The sequence below is a fragment of the Bactrocera neohumeralis genome, chromosome 6 (genome assembly GCF_024586455.1).
Source record: "Bactrocera neohumeralis isolate Rockhampton chromosome 6, APGP_CSIRO_Bneo_wtdbg2-racon-allhic-juicebox.fasta_v2, whole genome shotgun sequence".
Lineage (NCBI taxonomy): Eukaryota > Metazoa > Arthropoda > Insecta > Diptera > Tephritidae > Bactrocera > Bactrocera neohumeralis.
The window spans coordinates 74,883,742-74,906,553 of NC_065923.1; the positions used below are offsets into that span (position 1 = coordinate 74,883,742).

Here is a 22,812-nt window from a genome sequence, read left to right on the forward strand (position 1 = left end):
CCGAGACCATACTTAGCGGACTTGTCAAGTGTGAAAAAGTTGTTTGATTTCTCGCATAGACGAATGATTTTGAATTGCATGCAGACTTGAATGCGAGCTGTCGCCATCATTGCAAATGACAAAAACGCCTTTCGGAGGCAATGAGCTTGAAAGCAACGTGTTTGTTTGCTTATTTGCGGAGCAGTGGAAATTAAAATCTGCAAATATGCAAAATTCTAATAAGAATATGCTTAAAATCACGTCTCAAATTGGAAATAATATATTAAAAATGTTTAGAAATTGGAAAAAGTGGGCTTGCAGGACTTCTACGCTTCTTTTTATAAAGTGCTGTAAGTACGTGAACAAAAAGATACTGCCGTTGTTGAGGGATCGAACTGAAATTTTGTAACCGCGCTTTGCTTTCCAAGAAGCTGCTCATTTGTTGTAATTGTCGATATCGGTTCACTATAGCATATAGCTGTCATACAAACTGAACGTTCGAAATCAAGTCCTTGCATGAAAACTTTTTTTATTTGTAGAGATATCTGCATGAAATTCGGTAAAAATTATTTTCTAAAATAATGCTAAAATATCTGAAGAAACTGTTCAGATCGAATAACTATAGCTTATAGCTGTCATACAAACTGAACGTTGAAAATCCAATCCTTGTATAACAAACTTGTTTATTTGTCAAGATATCTATATGAAATTTGACACAGCTTGATTTCTAAAGAAATACTAAAATATCTGCAGAAATAGTGAAGATCGGACCACTATAGCATATAGCTGCCATACAAACTGAACGTTCAAAATCTAGTCCTTGTAGGGGAAACTTATTCATTTGAAGAGATATCTTCACGAAATTTAGCACAGAATATTGCCTAAGATAAACCTATATTATACGTAGAAATTGTTTAGATCGGACCACTATAGCATATAGCTGCCATACAAACTGATTGTTCAAAATCAAGTCCTTGTATGGAAAACTTTATTATTTGACGAAATATTTTCTTTAAATTTAGGACAAAATATTTAAGATCCCAGTAGAAACTCTACGGAATATACATATACGTAGAAAAATTGTTTATGGAAAACTTTTTAGATCGGATTTTCTTTATAGCATATAGCTGCCAAACAAACTTGGCGTTCAAAGTAAAGGTATAAGTGCTGCTTAAAATTATACTGCCAAACAGGCATTAACTGCTACTTGTTATTTTCAAATAATAACTTACTAAGCACTCATATTTTCATACATGGATATATATACGTATAATACACACATACATACATATTATTTAGCACATGGAAGCAACTCCAACGGTAAACTCTTATTAACATGACTATATGCGCCAGTATAGCCATATATTTACCTTTGCTCCTCTATTTGTTGGTGTGCGGGTGCGTGTGTGCCAGCTCATGAATACATTTATATTTGCTGACTGTTGCCACAGCTGACAACGCTGACAACCGACAGCCGTTTCAGTTGCAACACAGCACAAGTCAAAAAGAAATTAAAAAGAAACTCCTAAAAAGACATTGCGAGCGTCCTAAGTGTAGCAAAAATTAAAAGAAAGCAAACTCTAAAACATTCCCACTTGATGCATGCAAATCCGCAGCAAACAGCAGGGAAAAAATAAAAAATAATAATATAAAACGAAAAACAACAGCGACAGCAAGTTAAAGCGTTGAAATGCAAACATTAAAAACACACATAATGTATATACAAACAAACATACATATACAAAAGCATAAACAAAAAAAAAAATATTTGAAGACACTGTATGGGTTAGCTGCGCTGCGCTCCAGCTGCGCTTAGCTCTAACGGTGGTGCATGCAAAATTATACACAACACACATGCAAGAAGCTCTAAGCACCGTTATTTAGGTAAGTATGCACGGTTGGCAGACGCAGCACAGCTGCAAAATAAGATACAACGCTAAGCTTGCAACTTTCCTCATATTTATTTTTATTTTTATTGTTTTTTGCTATCAGCATGGCGCTGTTGACTTGGCGTTGTGGGCGAATTTTAATGGCATACAGCAGTGTGTACTTAAGTTGTAAGCAACAGCGCTGTGTAACATGTGAACGGCGGCAAGGACATTAATGCGCTGGCATACAAACACACACACGCAAGCAAAATATGAAGTTCCTTTAGTGGGTGGGTGTGTTTGTATGCGTGTGTGTAGCTGCTTGCTTGTACAATACTGCAAAGCAAAGCAAAATCGAATGAAGAGCGAACATAATTCCGCTTAAGAAGTTTGTATTTCACTTACTTGTGAACATTTTTCGTTTGCTATACTTAGAAAGTCAGCAACACAACCGCAGCTGGTACTTGAAGTTAAGCGTTAAGCTATAGCAAAATAAAACTTGCACATTAGATAAGCGGTAGATGTTAATACTTTTATAATTCAAGCGTAAATTTGCAAGAATTTGGGCGTAGAAGGTAAGGAAAATGAAATTTCAAAGTGTACACCATGGCGTATGAGTGATGTGGAGTGCCAATAGTTTATACAGTCACTTAAAATGCTAAACAACGTAGCATCAGAAAATCGAAATAAAGTTTTTTTTAATGCTTACATTACATGCACTACAGCATATTAGATATATGTAGCAAATATTTTCAGCTTACGTGCTTAGTTATAACCAATATATAACCAATTAATACCCAATATATAACGAATATATAACTAATATGTAACCAATCTATAACCATTTTATAACCAAAACTCAAATTTTTTTCAATATGAGTAATTTCTATCATATCGTTTTTCCTTCGCCTATAAACATATGAAAAGTGATGTTACGTTATTTTGCATTTTAGGTGATGTTATGTAAGTCTCACTTGCTGGCAGGCGAGTTCAGATGAAACAATATTAGATGTTAAAAGTCGCCTTTATTAATATTAGAAAAAATATATTATATCATTTTGCACAATAATGCATAACTTATTAAAAAATAAACCTGTAATGAGCACTGAGTTGCTGGACCAATTTAACTGCTTTGACTTAGTACTAAATCCAATAAGTTTAAATTTTTATACAAAAAGGGACTGATTAGAGGTTCCACCTCACAATTGAAAGAATATGTACATATGTTCCTTACATTCTTAATAAAAACAAAAAAAAAAACAAAACCAGAAACAGGAAAAATACAGGAAAAAATCTGAAAAACTACATGATATTAGATATATGAAGCAAAAAATTTTCAGCTTACGTTCTCAGTTATAACCAACATATAACCAATAAATAACCAATATGTAACAATCCAACAAACAAACCAATATATAACCAATAAATACCCAATATAAAACTAATATATGTATAACCAATATGTAACCAATCTATACCCAATATATAACCAATAACAACAGAAAAAAAAACAAAAAAATAATACACCAAAAGTCAGAAAAAATAGTACAAAAATTCAATTGTTGCTCTAAGTATTTTCAACTAATACCTAAATATCGCTATTAGATAAGACATAGCCTCAGTTTGAACCGAAAATTTTAACATTAAGAGCTTGTAGTACTGAATCGTATAGATAAGTTACACATACAGGCTAATTTTGTTACATATACAGGTTGTTCAACAAAATATTAACTTACCTTTTCAATTCATAACCAATAACTAAGCAAATATATAACCGCTTCGTATATTCTGAAATCAAAAATAAAAAAATTTAATAAAAATATTAAGAAAAAATAAAATTAAAAAACAAAAAAAAAATGTTTAATAAAAAACAACATAAAGTTAGCCTAGGCTATAATAGTCTTCACAATAACATTTCTGTTAGCATAAAAAGTTATAAAAAGATCTTAATCTTTATTTTTATCGGTTAGTTTGTATGACAGCTATATGCTATATTAGTCCGATCTAAAAAAATTTTTTGGAGATTATAGAGTTGTATCGAATAATAATCTATGCCAAATTTCTTGAAGATAACTCATCAAACAAAAAAGTTGTCCATACAAAGACTTGAGTTTGATAGTTCAGTTTGTATGGCAGCTATATGCTATAATAATCTGATCTCAAAAATGTCTTCGGAGATTGTAGCGTTGCCTTGGAAAATAGTCTGTACTCAATTCTGTGCAGATATCTCGTTCAATAGAAAAATTATTCATACAAAGACTGGATTTTGATTGATCAGTTTGTTTGACAGCTATATGCTATAGCTGTTCGATCTGAACAATAAAATATGCTCGTAGATTGTAATGTTGCCTATTGCAATAATTCATGCCAAATTTTATGAATATAGCTTAACAAACGAAAAAGTAGTGCAGTACTGCCATTAACCCAAAAAATCACAATCCGAAATCAGAAACAGTAAAAACCCGAAACAACGCCAGTAACAAACCAATATGACAAATGAATACATATGTACTACATTCTACAACGACGAAAAAATAGCAACAACAATAACAAATGCAGACAACAACAAGCATATTTGAGCACACAGCATCCGAACAGAAGCACGGAAATGTTTCCTTCAATCGCGCATCGCCGTTTCTTAGACCGCCCTTGCGACCCACACGCAGCGCGACGCAACAGCGGATTGTAAAGGTAGCACCGCTTTCCGGACAGACAATAAAAATGAGATATGAATGTGCGCAAGCAATGGCATGCAAACAAAAAGCAGAAGCATGATAATGAAGCAAGAAAAAATCGGAAACGCGACTGAAACTCAGCACAAACGCAGGACCCCATATTGTGTGTGGATTTCTAAATATAGCTGAGCACTGGCAGGTTGAATTTTAATGTTTTTTGTTGCTTACTTTAGTTTATTTATGCTGTGCTGCTGCTTGGAGAAGTGCTGCCTCAAGGGTAGCCGAGAAAAAAATGCGAGTGATGACATGTTGTTAAGTCGCCAGCGCTGGCTTCAGGATCGTTGTCTCTCAAGTTACCCGCACAAGCGCTTATTTACGGCTGCGCTGCCATTTCAAAGCGGGCTTTCCTGCTGCGCGCGGTAATTTCATACATTTTTTAAAACATGGAAATAATTTACAACAACAACAACCATACCAAAAACAACAAACACATATGTTTTCTCATTTTGCAATTTTTTGTCATTTCGTTTGTGTGGCGCTATGTCGCAACATTGCGCAATTCAATGAGAACGCGCTTTTCCGTCCAACAACAACAATACTCAATACACTGACTGCACGCATTTACATATGTACATATATGCCGCAATCATACAGTTGGCAGGATATACGATTGTTTTGTATACGGTATACGGATTTGTTTACGGATTTCTGTTTGCGGCAATTATTTCTGGGAATTTCTCTTGGCGCTGCGCCGCTAAAACACACCGTGATTGCATTGTTGTTTGTGTTGCCGTTATACAATACCACTTTTGCATATTTGCATGCGCATGTGAATGTGTGTGTGTGTGCCTTTCCCGTTGATTTGTTTACCTTGCCGTGTGCATAGCATATGCATTTCCCCAAAGACACCGCACACAGGGTCCTCGCGTTGACTTGCCCCATTATGGGACATTAAAATAAATGCGTGTGTTGTGCAAATTTCCATTGTGTACCTTTGTGGCACACAACAATCCACAACATGTGTATGCACGGTTATTATTTTACCTTTTCTGCTATCTAATATTCCCCCATGACGACTATTTGCTTTGTGCGTTGAAATTTTCCATAGAAATGATGCCAAAGAACTCATGATTATTAATATTGCAGCTATGTATGTACATATGTGGTAGTGTGGCGCTCGCTTCTGGAAAACATTTGTGTTATGGCATCGATTTTTTAAGTAAATAACGCTTTGTAATTTTTCAATAATTAATGAGTTCAAATGTACCAACGGCAGAGCTCGTTTGAAGTATTATTCGTAATTGCTGGCGCTGTTGTAAGAATCCATAACTTGCTGAGGACAGGTGAACCCTTTGTGACTTGTGTGATGAATTTCAAACGCTGATACTCTCCAATACTTTTTAACATATTTGGAAAGATTTATGCAGACTGCTTCCCTTCAGTCTCCATTTATAAGCTTTGCTTCAATAAAATCCAATTTCTAAAGTTTGCAGAACGACTTGCTATAAGTCAAAGTCTTTCAAATTCCCACTGATTACTTAAATTGAGATTTGAAAATATTTGTAGAGGCCGTTATTTCTGGTAAGCTGCACTTAATTGCTGCCTCTTTCACAGGAAAGGATTTAAAAGCACTCAGGTAGGTGGCGTCCTTTCCCCATTGTTTCGGATCTAATGGTGAAAGACATTTAAAATGAACTTGTAGAACGAGGCCTAAATATTCTATATCATTTTTGCAATACTATTTGTCCTTTGCTTCAAAATATCTCCGAGTTTCGGAGATCACCTCATCATTCGACCAAAAATTTCTTCCCAGCGAGCATTTTTTTGAGATATGAGAATAGGAAATAGTCGCTGGGAGCCAGAACTGGAGAATACGCTGGACGCGCAAGCAATTCTAAGCCCAATTAGTGCATGTTTACCAACGTTTTCACAGACTTGTGACACGTTGTATTGTCTTGGTGAAACATCTCTTTTTTTATCTTCAAACGCGACCGTTCTTCGGCGACTTCGTTCTTCATACGGTCCAATTACGCTATGTAATAGTCGTACGTTCAAGGGCTTGCAGCCCCAGGATTTACCAGCTAATCGATTACACACCACTAGACGCTTTCACCATGGTCAAATCAGGGTAAGATCAAAATATTTAACCTTCTTAGACATATAGCAAGATATACCCTCAAGGGTTAAGTTCCTGATAGCGAGCAAAGATCAACGTCGCGTAAACGGAACGATGGTCCTCATCAGCAACCGAAGTCGTTGTGAAAAGAGAGGCAGTTTGCTTTTTCACGGACGGCTCGAAGCAAAGAAGAAGAATAAGATAGTTTTTTTTGTCGAGAGCTCTCTATAAACTCCAGTTTCAGGCCACCAAACCTTTGTTGCGTCTCTCAAGCCTAGGTGGCTGACATCAAGGCCTCGACGTGCAACCTCTTCCAAGTAGCTCTGTATTCACTCCGAAAGCCAAGTGGTTATGTTGGCTTTCAGCTCGTTCAATCTCGCCGCAATTGTAGGTATTCTGACTGGACATTGTCCAAAAGTTTATTACGTGGCACGGCTAAATAGTTTTTGAACACGGCTTAATAGTTTGTTGTGTTTGTGGTAAGCTCAAAAGACTTCATCGATCCATGGAAAAGAAGTTTAGGAGAAACATAAGGACAAATATCTTTCGAAGTGTAATCAATGTATTAGATCAACCGTACGACCATATCTAACCTAACCTAACCCGACAACCAATTATAAATTTTTTTCCACCCTTCATTCAAGCCCTGTACCAACAGATGACAAAAAATCAGAAGGAATTCATGAGCAGCTGAGCAACAGTCTCAACTCAGATTTTTTTATATTTTACACTAAGCCTCATTCCATGAAGATAGACAATGCGTGCGTTAGCGAAAGCAACCCTGTGCCCCATTGCGACGGCTGAAAAGTTGAAGGTCGCGCATTATTTAGCACTGCCAGCAGCCAAAGACAGCTCATAAATTCAAAAGCACGCACACAGCAACACGTACGCTTGTGTGTTAGCAGTCGAAGGTGTCAGAGTACAACTGTTGTTTGCGCTCTAAGTGGCAATGCGCCTTGAAGCAGGCAATACCTTTTAATGCTGGCTAATAATGCGCTGTCTCAATGACTCAACGCGCGGTTTGCGTGGCAAAAAAAAAATGCGACGCTACACAAAACAGACATGAAGCTTAGGCAATGATAAAAATTAAAATTACGCCAGCTAATCTCAAACGAAGGCTGAGGAAAATTGAAATTCTGCACGCTACACGGCAAACAAGGTGAAAAAACTGAATTATTAAATTTCGAGCGAAAGATAAATCAGTGTAAAGCGGAGGGAAAAGGCGCAAAGCGTGCGTTGATTGTCGAGCAGACACCAATATTTTTTGGCGCTCGCTGCAGTGACATAATTACAATTGTCATTATTGTGCTGCCGGGAGTGAAGTGCGCAGCGCCGCAGTGGCGACAGCTGTATACCCGGAAATCTGTACTGCACGCAGGCGAATGGCGAAATGAGTTAGTGGCTCAGCGCGGCTAACTGCGGCATTTCGCTGTTGTTTTTTTCCTTTCGCTGAGCGCAAAAGACCAAAGTGAATTAGCTGTCGGCAGCTGAGCGTTTTAACGTCGCGTAACGCCGCTGACACCTGTCTTAATTTCGAAATAACTCAAATAATTCGCAGCGATAGCAACCAAATTATGCTGAAATGGAATTATAAGCAATCACATTTATTGGATTAAATTTATCGCGAGAATTGATTAAGTGGAATTGAAGTAGCAAAGAGTCTACATAGACGTTTGCTTTCATCTCGTATTTTTTTTTTAATGGAAATGTACACCAAATTAAGAGGAAAATTCATTTTCGTAACGAGCTCAGGCCATCTGATGCGCAGTTTACCTGTGTAAGTAGCTTGAAATCCTATTTTAACAAGTTGCTTTTGGACGCCTACTAAAATCAGCAATAGTCGGTTTTAAGGTTAGAGTTAAAGCCCCATAACAGTCTAATAATAAAATATTAAGTGTCATTCGGTTTTAAAGACTTTCGCGTGCCGGTTCCAGGGGAATCCATAAAATAGAAGCGAAACCATTTAGAGTTTTGCACCGTGAACTAAGGTCTGTTCTGCCCTCTTCTCCACCACATACATATATTCACAAAGGTACACCACTGTGAACAAGAGTTTCCTGTACTATGTTGCAAAATCGCCAGGTTGCACAATAACACAAGAAGACCTATCTCTACTTCTTTGTTGGTGTATCCAACGCTTACGCGGTTATAGCCGAGTTTACAACAGGGCGCTAGTCGTTCTTCTTTTTCACTTTTTGGCGTCAATTGGAGATTCTAAGTGTTGCCAGGTCCTTCTCCACCTGGTCTTTTCTACGGAGTAGGGCTCTTCCTTTTCTTTTGCTTCATCCATACGGACGAAATGACCTAGCCAGCGTAGCCGCTGTGAGTGCAAGTAGTAATCGGAACTTATCTCTAGTGAGACTAATCATGGCTTTAAACCTTAATACTTTGTAACCTCCCAGTAGCAGGTTAGCATGGTGCAGGGACACTCTATACCCACTCACTCCAACGTGTACTACACTGTGATATGCAGAGTTCTGGTTCCATGATCCTAGAAGCTGCAACAAAACGGGCTACATCACCGACCAGCTCCTTGCCGGCTACCGCTCTATGCCCCGGTATCAAAATCAACTGTACGCGCTTGCGGACTGATAGGCTGCTCAGCCTTTCTATGTACTCCTCCACTAATGGAAATTTAATCGTGTAGGCTAAGATTATCATACTTTTTACGAACCATCGAATTGATTTAAATTCATATTTGCATCTTTATGGCTGGCGCTAGGCATTTTGTCGATATTCGACGGTCTTTTTGATCCATACGCCAACGACGTGCAGACTCGCCAATTCGAGCAACAATGGATCGGTATCGCAACACGTTTACTCTAGTGAATAATGCGTATCCTCAGAGGCGCCGCAGAAGACATTGCTGTTGTATAGCAGAGTATACGTGAAGACCTGATTGAGTTCAACACCGTGCTTACAAAATCCAACTCTTGCAATAATTGAGGCCGGAAGACCATCAAATGCACAGCACGTGCTTAATCGGTTCCAAATGAGTTGACCACAGATTTCGATTTTCACTAGAAAATTGGTTTAAGCGAAAAAGCTCACTTTTGGTTGAATGGTAATCCACAAGCGATCATTGTGACGTCATTATAACTGCAAAAAATTACTGTCTGATGTACTCTATGGGCAGAGGGAATCATTGACCAAAAAAAAAGTCGGCCTTAACGTTACAGTCAATGTGGCACGCTACCTAAACCATGATTAATGACTTTTTCGTGCTTGACTCGAAGGATGTTGAAGTGGATGACCTTCGGTTGCAACAAAACGGCGGTACATTCCATAAAGCCAACGAAAAATTGAAGGAAATGTCTAATGAGAGCATTATTTTGCGTTCTGGAGGCCCTGGATTGTACGATTTTATACCTCTGGACAATTTTTTGTTGAGTTACGTGAAATCGCCTGTCTACCCAGATAAATCCAAGATGATTGAGGCCTTGGAAGAAAATACCTGGCGCCTTATAGCTCACATACGCCGCCGAAAAGTAGTTGAGGTTTAAGCCTTTGAGAATCAGCTTCGGCGGTCACTTCTTAAAGAGTAATGGCAAAACTTTATCTTTATAATAAAACTAAACTTTTGCCTTAATATAAAATTATATGCGTTTTAATGCTTCTTGAAAACACACAATTCTGAAAAGACACCCTTGCCATATTTACTCTAGTTATATCTGGTACTCTAGGCGCCAGAAGGAAGATTGTATATAAGAGACAAAATCTCAATTAAAATATTTTACAAGCCTTCCACTTTCTTTCACCATAAACCCAACAATACCCAACCCAACAATACCAACACCGACACTTCCAGGAAACACCAAATGAAATCAAAGAATTTGCATCCACAATGTTTATATTTATACCCCAAACCGTAGGAAACCAAAGTTCATCAAACAAACAAAGGTCGACGACCTTCATTGCCGGAAAAACGAATGCTACGTCTGATTCGTTGCAAACAATTTCCAGCAACTCATTACCTCATGAAACTGAAATTTTTACACAAATCACCATCACACACACACACGCACACACCACCAACCCTCGCCAACCCCTCAGCAAAGCAACACAACACGATGCTTAGAAATCGATTTCGGCCAACGGGTTGTAGGTGAAACTCATTCATTTGCCAAAGCGAAGTTGAAAATAAAGAGGAATCATTTAGCCGCGCTCAATAAATGTGCAACACATGTGTGTGCGTGTGTGTGTTTGTTAAAGTAAATGAGCCAAAGGTGAAAAAAGCGGTAAAATGGCGAAAACAAATTGAATTCCGAGTGTCCCAACGTAGAAGACAAGCTGCAGCGCAAAACAAAAGTTGCGGCGTCGGAGTTGAAAGAGGTGAAGAAGGCGAAGGAGGTGAAGGAGGCGCACAAAAAGTCCGCCGTTTTTGTACCGTCCGACGCAAGTTGGCGCTGAATTCGAAAATCAACTTCAACATCAACTCAATCGAACTAAATTGCGGTAAAACGTTTCAATGGCACTAAATATACGTGAGTTGAATGGTGCGTCGAGCGCTAGCGGTGCACGTGCAGCGGGCGGCGTACAACATTGATTTTTGATTACGTTTGCGGAAAATCGGAAAATGTTAACAAAATTGTTTAGGTGCCCAAATTGAGTGAGCCACATCAAGCAAAGGCATGATGAATGAATGAATGGCTGCAAGGAGGGAAGACGTGGCAGGTGGTTGAAAGGGTGGCTGACTGCCCGAATGAATGGTTAAATGACAGAACGACTAAGCGCGCTGCAAGTGATGTGCACGAACACAGGTGAATTGGTAATGAAGTCGCTGCTGATGGCAAAAGGCGCACAAATGTGAAAGTAAAGCGAGTTGTTGAGGTGGGGGGAAATGCGAAAAAATTACACAAAGTGCTGTGAGTGAAAGCAAAAAAGTTTCGTGAAAAGTTTCACTAAAATAAAGGAGTTTGGTCAGTTAAGCTTTGGTAGCTTGATTTGTGGTAATAGTCTTCCTATAATAGCTGATGCAAATGTCCTTAAATGAATGCCAACCTCTATCCAACATTCAATTTTCTCAGTTAAAAAAAAAACCGTCAAGTAAGTTCTTGATAGGTAGCTTTCATTTAAGCGTAATATCGAGGAATGAGCCAGAAAGGAAGCAAGGAAGGCATTGAATCGCTTATACTGCTGCAGAAGGCCGATTGCCAAAAGTTGAAATCTCTTACCGAAAGTTGCCCACCGGTTTTACGACTCCAAAGTCAAACCCATTATCTACTATGTGGTCTTACTGTGATGGAGGGTCCTCGAAAATACCACACTTGCAAGGAATTTCGAGAGCGTTGAACCACTGGCGCTCAACAGCATATGTGGTGTACTAAGGTACACTGGAAACCATAGCACTTAATACAGTTCTGCATATTGTGCTGATGAATATCGCTGGAAGGCGTATAGCTGAGAACGTTGCTATATGCTTCGGAAATCCTCGTACGCTTTGACTTTTTATCGGATCTTTTGGATTACGGATTCTATACATAAATCATATTCGGACGGCTTTTCCTCTGTCCACATACCTGTTTGTGAATTGTAGGTGGATTGCAGCCGTAGTAGGAGAGTAACAGTGACCTCTTTTACTGATGTGACAAAACCTGGCGGAAGATTGGTGGTGAAGTATATTGCCAAGAAGTCTCTATTAATTTCAACTTTAGACTTTCTGGATATCGCAATATTTTCAAATCGAGTTTGCTGCCTTTAACGTAGCGGTATATATATTTGCTCCACAGTGTAGCCACCTTCAGAGAAGTTTCTATCTCCTCTCATAACAGAACAGCCTTGAGCTCACTATGTATACAGGGCTAGTTAAGGAATGCTTAACCTGGTTATCACAGGCATCGAGTCAATCTGTGATAAAACTAGTATGGGTGCCAGGTCACAGCGGAATCGCTAGTAACTGTTAAGATGATAGCATCACTTTTAGTAGAATGGGAACGGGTTTTTCCCTCCAGTCTCCTCATGCAAGGTAAGACATCTTAGCATCACTAAGAGTGAAATGGGAACGGGTCGACCTTTCACTCTTGTCTTGTGTTCTAGTACTGGACAGCTGGGTTTCACGGGACCTTCGCCCCCGCTGGGTTACTATCGGTTAAGGCACTGTCGCAAGATCCTCTTGGCCCACGAACGATAGTGGGAGATTCAATGATATATTTTCCTTCAGTAAAGCAAGCCTCTCCATAGTTTTAGGAGGTTCTAGCGGTCCGTTGCCCTGTCGGCGTTCACGTTGTAATTTTGACAATCTTACCGCGCCCAGCTGCGAAAGCTGTGTGGCAGAAGACCACGTCTCAACCATTCCTTCTTGATTGTCCCGTGTTGCATGAGTACGAATACTTAAAAGAGAAGCTCACATGTTCAGATATTCCACAGCGCTGATGGGAATAGATAGTACACGCACGAGAAAATTTGTATTAGGTACAAGTTTCTTTCCTGGCTTATATGTACATTAGATCGAATAAAAAAGACCTCTTTTAATGGCTTTACTCTGGATTAACCTTTTCCAGTCTTGTAGGTTTTAGTAAACGTATAAATATAAATTATTGGTGTCGGACTTTAAACCTTCTAGCGAATTTTGGAAGGTGTTTGGTATGAGGCCTTCTTGTGACCTTTGTGACCTTTTGAAGGTGCATAGTATAACCTCCTCTATCTATGCCCACGAAAAGAATAAAGCGCTTAGAACTGAAATATAAATTATTTATGTCGGACTTTAAACCTTCTAGCGAATTTTGGAAGGTGTACAAATATAGTATGAGTTCCTCTATATACATACATATATCCTTGTAAATAGTGAAGACCTTAAAATCGAAAAACTTCACTCAAAATTGCATTTCCTCAATCCGTGATCCAGGCTTCACCTCCCCTAACTATACAAAGTGGCGTAAATTATCACTAGAGCCATCTTCCAGGTCAGATGCGCTATTTCGCCAAATGGAGCTACGTGCGCTATTCATAGAAGCCTGCATAAAAGCTAAATAGTGCTTACTTGGCAAATATCGCAAGTGCCGAATATCGATTTAGTCAGTAGGAGCCCATCAAATGCATAAGCAAACCTCTTAACTAAGTGATACTCAAACAGCAAGCACGCATAAAAGGTGCGAAACGCCTACAACTTGATTTGATGATTTACAAACATACACACACACGTGGACACAAATGAATGCGCAGATTGAAGTGAAGCCGCTACTTAGCTAGGTTGTACGCCTAAAAGCAGGCAACATAATTTGTAATATATACGCAGAACAGAAGATGGGAATAAATAAGCGAGCTCACATGTATGTGTTTGTGACTGTGTATGTGTACGTACATATGTGAAGAGTTTCAAGTATCATCAAGATTGAGGAATAATCCTAAGGTGAGGATTTTAGGAAATGCGCAATTTATAAGACAATGTTTGATGGAGCGCTGTAAGAGTCCTCACTGTGCTGATTATAGCAGACTTCTTGGACTAGTGATTTACCTGACAGCAGATATGGAATTGTTTTCATTTCAGCAGCTGCAAATGAACTTTTGATGTATAACGCGAAATCTTTTTTGATGAAGTACAACAAAAATGATGACAAAGTTCTGTTAGATACAAAATTACGCTGTGAGAGTGGAGGCTCAAGAACGCATAAACATGGAATGGACATTGTCGGCAGCTGACAAATTGTCAAAGGCACTCACATTATTAACGCATATCTATAATATACAGAAACAGAAGCTGCATACTCAAGCCAATTGGTTGGAATGTGGTGGCAAGTGGAGGCAAATGGCGATAAGTGGAGCCAGTGATAATGCCTGCTGGTATCTTGGCTCTTCAAACTTTGCCCAAAATAAATACTAGCGTTGTGCCGATAATGAAGAAGCTGTTTGCTCACACTTGAGCGCCATGATTAAGTAAAATCGTTAAATGTGCCGTTATGTTTACCTGTGCGAAACCGGCATTTAAGGCAGTGAAAGCAAGTGTTGTAGGCGTTGTCGGAGAGCTTTGTTTAAACGCACAAAGTGCCAGTAGCAACTAATACCTGCTTTTGTTTATGTAAGCAAGCTTCGAGCTGAGAATATACTTAAACATATCTAGTACTTTATGGCCAAATAGAGCATGGAGTTGGTAATGACTTTGCAGCTAAGTAAAGGTGGATAGGCTTTTGCCATCGGGTTTTTCACTCAATACACTGTGGAAAATAATTATTGCGCTAGATGGCGCGACAGGTGAGGTACGTAGAAGACCTACAATTCATTTGGCTTACTGGTAACACCTTGATGATATTAAGAGATCACAAAGTTATTAGCCAGATGGGATTTAGTTGAACAAAAAGTCTCCCTCCAGACGATTGTGACGTGGGCTGTGAAAACCGTTCCCATGACAGTCAAGTCTACGTAACCGCCGGAACGGAACTGCATTTCTCATCCCAACAAGGACTGACAACAACAACAGTGCTATGAAAAAACGATACCGCGAAAAGAGGAGCCGAAGAGAGACTGCAAAGTCAGAATTGATGAAGCAAAAAGTGAGTACGAAGAGTTTGCGTTAATGGTTTTCAGCAGTTTGGCCCAAAATTTTATCAGAACTTAAAGCGAAAAAAAAATTGCAACAAGTCCGGAGTCGGCTAACATAGAGACATAAACAGAACGCTGATAACAGACACTCAGACTCGAAACTTGGAGAAAAGACTGCTCCATACTGCTACAAGGCGAAGGCAGTGCAGCGACAGATGAAGAAAAACCGACCCAAATTGGTTGATCTCGACGACATGAAAACCTAAGGCTTCCTATGAACAGCAATGGCGCAGGGTCCGCTGAATTACCGGCTGAACTGATGAAAACCGAAGGAGAGCATTTAGATAAGTGCAAGTTTCATAGTCTAAGCATGAATTGGTCGGTTGATTGAGTGTACTCTGGCTTGTACACAAGAAGGGAGATCCCACAGTTTGTGCTAACTATCGCAGGATCAGCCTTCGTAATTTTAAGATACTTTCGATAGTACTGCCTGTAAGACTTAATCCCCTTGTACTTAAACACGTCCCTATGAGTGTGGCTTTAGAATTAGTAAATACACCACAAGCTCAGATTTTCAATATACTCAAATCCTGGGGAAGACCTCCGATGATCAGATCAACACGATTTTAAAGTCGCTTTCGGAAGCTTTGAAAGGAGCTGCCTAACTGGTGAAATTTAGTGCTCTCGGCCCTGACCGACCTATGGTTGTAGTGTCGAAGTAGAGAAAGAAGAGTAAATGTGTTTTGTATAGAGCGTAGACATTCTTAAACTGGTACTTTGGCAATAGGTGTTGAATATTTATTGTGAAGAGCATTGTACTGCACAGTTCTAGCCTACGGGCATACACATGGACTTAGATTTAGCAAACAATTTTTGTGTTTCAGTAGTTCTTCTTCTTCTTTGCAAGCTTAGACACTGTATACGCGGTTATAGCCGAGTTAACAACAGCGCGCCAGTCGTTTCTTCGAGATACCGAGTACAGTCAGGTCCTTCTCCCCCCGATCTCTAAAATGGAGTAGAGGTCTTCTTCCTCTTCCTCTGCTTCCGTCGGCGAGTATCGTCGAATACTCGCAGAGCTGGAGTGTTTTCATCCATTCAAACGACAAGACCTAACCAGCGTAGCCGCTATCTCTTAATTCCCTGAACTATATTAATATCGTCGTTTATATCATACAGCACATCGTTCCATCAACTGCGGTACTCGCCATTGTCAATGCGCGAAGGCCCATAAATCTTCCACCGAACCATTCTGTCGAACACTCCTGTGGCCGACTCATCAGATGTTGTCACTGAGCATGCCTCTGCAATAGATAGCAGGACGGGAGTGATGACAATGAGGAACCATTCCAATGACAGTCGGATCAAAATAACCGGAACGGACCTGGATTTTTATCCAGCCAAAGACTGTTAACTCGACATCATTCCTCGAAATTACGTCAAGAAGGTTTTATACCGCTACAACAACAAGAATGGGAATGATGAGGCACTTATAGATTTAGGTCTTTGTTCATCGAGAGAGGATTTTACTTTTCAATTGCCTACTAAGTCCAAAGCAGCACCTATTGGCAAGAGTGATTCTACGTTGGATTTCAAGGCAGATATTGCTGTTGGTGTTGACGCTGCTACCATCTCCTTTAACACCTTTATTATGCCAACACTGTATGCTCTTCGTTTTAGGAAAACAAGTCATGGGAAATAAAATTGTTTCTCTCAGTGTAATATATTTTTCTAAAAGACTATCTTACTTCTTGATACAAGATTGTACTTGCAGCAGCGCTGACTTTGGTGGTAAGAAAAGTATACTTCCGCATTTACATTCTTCATGCACATACAGCCACATATGTATATGCTTCATCAATAAACTTTCACGAACAAGAAAGTGTGGCTATGGATCTCCGCCACCTTCGAATGGCCACTGCTGTGCCAGAAGCTGATTATTATTATTATAATGTGTCAATGACACATTAAAAAGCATAAAATGAATATAAAAGCCAAGGCAAAGTAGCGGCCGCATAGCGCAAGGATAAAGACACACATATAAGGACGTGCGGTTAGCGAGCGGCGAGCGTTGGGTAAAAGTGTCCGAAACAGAGACAGCCCAACTCGTGATAAATTGGTATTGCGGAACACACATACACATTTTAATGGCATATAAGTAATAGTGGCGTGATGGCAGGGGGGAAGGTGCCACTCACCACTACAATGACACATGTGCCAATGCCGCCGCAGCTATTTAGCATCAAAGCGTTGTGAAAGCGATTTTTATGGGCAGAGATTTTTCAACGACACGTGTACGGCCGAATGCTGAGCGCAGCGAAAAATAGAAATTATAGTACGAGCAAGAACCAGCCCAACCACAGGGTGTGCGCATTAAAAGCACGAGGTCTACAGGCAAGGAGGAAATCGAGAAAAAGTGTCAATAAACACTTTTCGCAGCGCAAATTTGTAGTGTCAATGCGTTGAATGGCGCAAGGCAGGGTTTGAGTCCACAAAAGCACTTTTCGTTAGCTGAAAGTGAAAGCATTTGGGGGCGGAGGGGAGTACAACCGCAGCGCAGGGATACTAAAGCAACCTTGAATTGTAGGCAATGAAGCGTTGCAATGGTGATTGCTGTGCCTGCAAGCCGTCCATGCTTGTATTGAAACTCGATTTTTGCTAGCGCATAGTTGTTGTTGTGTGTTTGTTGTGTACGCATAAAACCATTAAAACCGCACGAGTCAAGAGTTTATGGCGCGTAAACGTGCAAGTTGCACGCAACAACGTACAACACACACACACATACATGGCGTGTACAGCGCGGCCACAGCCTCTATCAACGATTTGAGCTAGCATTGCGGAACATAAAAAGTGAAGTACATACGTGTGTTCGGCCGAAAGGATGTGAACGCATGTCTTAAGTGAGTGACCGGCCAGCGTTGCGCGACAGCTTATCAGCCTATCAGCAGCGGAAAGCATTCAGCAGTGAAACATAAAATTTCCCGCACAACAATAAAAACCGGGCGACGGTCCAACTCACAACTTACTTATGGCTGTAGCGCGCTTTAAGGCGCTGTATGTTGGTCATGCGCTGGCAAGCGTGCGTAGTCGAGGTACGATTTAGCAGCCGATGAGTGTGTTGAATTGACTAAACCACGAGCTTATACATGAGCGTACATATAACGGGTGAACCAAATGGTGGTACTTCTTTCAATAGCCTTTTTTGACAGATCCCGTGTGAGTCGTGTCAAGCTGTCATGTTAATTGTGTTCAGTATGGTTTGGCACCCTTTAGAAGTTCTTGTGTTTGCCTGCGCGTCTAAGGAAAGTCGAAATTGAATATCCAAATTAGTGGGTGTGGCGCTGTTGACCATGATCTGTGCTGCTCGGCAGCTTTTTCGACTTGACTTGCGTAATATTAGTACTCCGATCCATGTATGTGGGCACCCTCAAGATGTGGGAGCTTTAGTAGGCGTCCACCTCCACCACTTCATCCACAAACCAGTTCATCCTCACTCTACTTCATTCTCACACCACTTTTATGACCTCGACTTGGCTTCGGAAGTCAATGACGCGCGTGTCTTTATTGCTTATCGATAGGCTCGTTATTTGTTTATTTTGTTATTACCGCCTTTGTTATTGTTTTTTGTTGTTGTTTATATTATAGTTATATGCTTGTAAGCTATTAAAATCAATGTGCAATGACTTGTGAACTAATTTATGACATTTCTGCATTTAATTTTCAAAAATCCACAGGAACGTAGTGTGATGGTCATGACAGTTGGTGGGAGAGCCAAGCAGCAATATAAAAATAAATGTTAATAAATATTTATTATGAGAGATATAAGTCCTTCTCATCTATACTTCTACTTTCTGCTTTTAGTTTCGACCTATAAAAATCTCCCAAATAAATGATTAATCTGTAAAGTCGAATTGTAAAGGTTGGACATTAAGAAATCATGCTTTCGCCCTTGAATTGGGATCTCCATTTTTGTTTTGTATGAAAATTTACTGTTCTCTGAGAGTGAACGCAATCTACATAAATTTTCAACCCACCCAAACAAGTTTAATATAATGATTTTCCTTTCTCTGAGAGTGCGAGCGGATAAGGTGTAGAATGTCTGGAACTTTTTAGCACCATTTTTAGGCTTCCTGAAGACTGTAGCGTCTTTAAAGCGAAATTGGCTGCCTTAAAGGTAACAGTAGAGCTACTGGTTCGGAGCGCAGCCTTCTTAAGAGTGGTGGCTATCCTCTTCAATAGCAGGGTAGCGATATTAGATTTGAGCTGGCTGACTCCGCGATCAAGTGGAGTGAAGGGATGTACAGACTCCTTATCTCTAGTCGAATTACAATCGAATTAGACTGGTTTGTATGTCAAGCCACAGCGCTGATTGTAGAATTAAGATTGATGAGCTACCTAAGGGATCTTCGTTGACTTCTTGTGGTTCACTGTTGAGCTTCAGATTAGCACAGCCAGTGTCGGTCAACTAACAGCAGCAGCAAGTCTGGTAAAATTTCCGCTCTCAGCAAAGTCCTCCTTTCAATGGTTGTAATAGTTCTAACTGAACATTGTCCGATCGGAATTCATTCGGAAAATTTTAACTTCTTAACGGATGCCAGCTGCATCACCAGTTTGAAAGTAGATGAGACATATCTCAAGACGGCTTCCGAATGTTCTAATTATGCAATATCAAGGCAGAAACACCTCAGATCTCATACTTTTAGACATCCAGGGGAAATAGCGGACACAGAAATATAGAAACTAAACAGAAACTTTCTCCAGGTTGGATAAAGAAGGGAAGCAAATGGGTCTGGTAGTAAACGAGGGCAAGTCGATATGTTTCCTGTCACTAAACAAACAGTCGTTGCACTCGCGACTTGGCTCCCACGTGACTATTGTCAGTCATAACTTCGAAGTCGTTGATATTTTCGTCTATCTTGGAACCAGCATTAATACCAACAACACAGTCAGGTTTGAAATTCAACGAAGAAAATCTTTTGCCAACAGCTGTTACTTCGGACTGAAGAGGCAATTGAGAAGTAAAGTTTTCTCTCGACGAACAAAGACCAAATTCTATAGATCACTCATCATCCCCGTCCTGCTATATGGTGCAGAGGCATGGACGATGATATCATCTGGTAAGTTGGCGCCACGAGTTTTCGAGAGAAAGGATCTGCGGAAGATTTAGTCCTTGGAGTATTGGTAACGGCGAAACCGCAGTCGATGGAACGATGCTATAATCGCTTACGTTTACGCCAATAAAGAAGAAGAAGAAGCAGATTTTTAATACATTTAGGGCGTTTTGCCGATAATTGATACCCAAGTACAGGAGTTTTTCATCTGGCTTCACAAAGGACTGTCAATAACAGTCTAAGCGTGATTTCCCTCCACTTGCTGAGGGTTCAGCCATCTAACGTAACATAACCTAATCTAACCTATTTTAATCCAGCATAGTTTTCTAGTTTACTATCAAATCAATGCTTCGCTGATTCCATCTATATTAATCTAATGGCTTATAGATATATGATTAGGATGTCTCTTTTTATCACTTCATCATAAATACAGTTAATAACGCAGCCTTAAAATTTCTTGCCATTTTTTCCAATCATCCACGTGTCAATTGAACATCCTGTGCTTAATTTCCTAAATATGCCCTTCTAATTTTCTATAAACGAGTATTTCGATTATTATTTGAGGCTTATATCCGCTCGTTCCAACTCCCGCTCTCCGCTCTCTTTTTCTCTGCCTTTTATTATAACTCAATGCCTCGCACTTTATGTTGTATATTTAATTTACTTGATTCAGCTTAGTTCCGTTGACCTTTAGGCGTTTTTTTATTTGTTGTTGCTTTTTGCTGTTGTTGCAAAATTGTATTTATTAAATTTTTTGTGCTCGCACATTGTGTCGCTGATTGAACTTCCTGCCACGCTGACCGACGTACGTTTTTGCCATATACGGCCATGGGCTCTAGCTCCTCATTTACTACGGCTGTAGGTTTGGTGGGACTTACTTCGTTATTTTTTGTTGTTTTTTTCGCTTTGTGTAGTCCCTTTTTTGGTGCATTGTCAATTTTTTCGACAACGTTTGCAATTTTCGCCACTTCCTGTGGAAGCCTTATTTGGGGTTTGTTGTCCTGTGACAGTTCTGGCTTCGCTTTTTCTTCTTTTTTTGCGCTTGTATTCGCGCTTGCTTCGATTTTTTGCACTTGCTGCCCACTATCCCCGATGCCACACCATTTTTGTTGTTGTTGTATTTTATATGAATTATATTTATTTCTATGTCATTCTTTGAATTTCCGCTATTCATTTTGTGTACGCTTTGTATGGACTCTGCTTGGCGCACTGGTCTTGGACGCTTCTTCGTCCGAACTACACTTTCAAGCAATGCTGCCGCTCTCGGTTTCTTGCCTTTGTCAGTGCCTCCTTTGCCACATTATTCATCTTTCTAACGCATCTTACTTCAGCGGCAGCTCGTGATTTACTCTTGGCCGGGAGTCCCTTAAGCACGGCAAATATCAGTGTCCAGGAAGTAAGGAAGCGCGCAATGGCATGCGGTTGTGTTTTGTGCCTCTGCCACATACCGTTGCAAGCTGTTAATGTGTGCAAAATGCTGACACGTGCACTAACAATATACTACTATTACAAAAACAATGATTTGTGCGAATTACTGTTCTTTTTCTAATAATGGTGTTGTCATTGTAGCGCGTACCAAGTCATAGTTGCTCGCTGCCAGATAGTTTTATGGCAGCTACAAGCCACGTTTGTCACATAAAACAGCCTGGCAGCCCAGGTTGCCACCACAGCACGCACAAACACAGGCGCGCATACACATACCCACACATTCAAGTATGTATAGGCGGCCGCAAACTTGAGTTTATTACAAAAATCGCAAACACCTCGGCACCTTGAGTGCCGCCTTCGCTGCCGCATTCGGTCACATCCAATAAACTACAAACCGCATCGCATATTTCTGATGGCTGGCGCTCGCAACTTGCCACATGTTGTTGTCCCCCGTGTGTACTGCGGAGTCCCATCCGCCGGAGTTGTATCGCGCGCTACCGTGTTGCTATTGTTTGTGTGTTTGTAGTAATAGTATAAGGCCATATCTCGTTATGTTCCTATATGTATGCACATAATTTATGTGTGACACAAATGTCTCTCAACTATTGGCGCTTTTTCAATATGTGCGTTGGCAATCTTCGCAGTTTATGAGTGCTGCGGCTGTGGACACTTTGCTGAAATTGCTGCTACGAGATCTGATTACGTTTGGCTTTCTATTTTTCGCAAGCAGCTTTAGAATACACGGCGGAAATAAGACCGAGATGCTTCCAAGTGCTCTGAATACATAAAACTGGAAGGTCCTCTTTTGAAAACCTTGGCACGCCTCGTGGATGGTCTAAGCACAAGCTCTACATAGAACATTTCGGCTGGACGATCTAAGCAAAACCTTCACATAGAAAAGAGGTAGAATATGCGGTACGGCAAGGATCCATGTACGGTCAAGTCATAAATTCCTCATAGAAGAGGGTTAGATATGTCTGGAAAACCAACATTTCGTCAGAACAATTATGAATGAATGGTCTAAGCACAAACTTTATATAGAAGAGAGGTGGATCCGTGAAGAGATTTAACATTGCGGCACGACAAGGATCCGTGGACGGTCTACGCACAAAAGTCACATAGAAGAGAGATGGATCTGTGACAGATTCAACATTTCGGCAGCA

At 40.1% G+C, this 22,812-nt stretch overlaps 1 long non-coding RNA gene across 4 annotated transcripts in view; it reads right to left on the minus strand.

Annotated features, from left to right (window-relative positions):
• LOC126761174 (uncharacterized) overlaps nt 1-22,812 on the minus strand; it is a 951,325-nt gene that overhangs the window by 757,063 nt on the left and 171,450 nt on the right. For all 4 annotated transcript variants that reach the window (XR_007667327.1, XR_007667325.1, XR_007667330.1 and 1 more), the window contains one exon: nt 3,584-3,635. This is a non-coding gene — a long non-coding RNA (uncharacterized LOC126761174). The remainder of the gene's footprint in view (nt 1-3,583; nt 3,636-22,812) is intronic.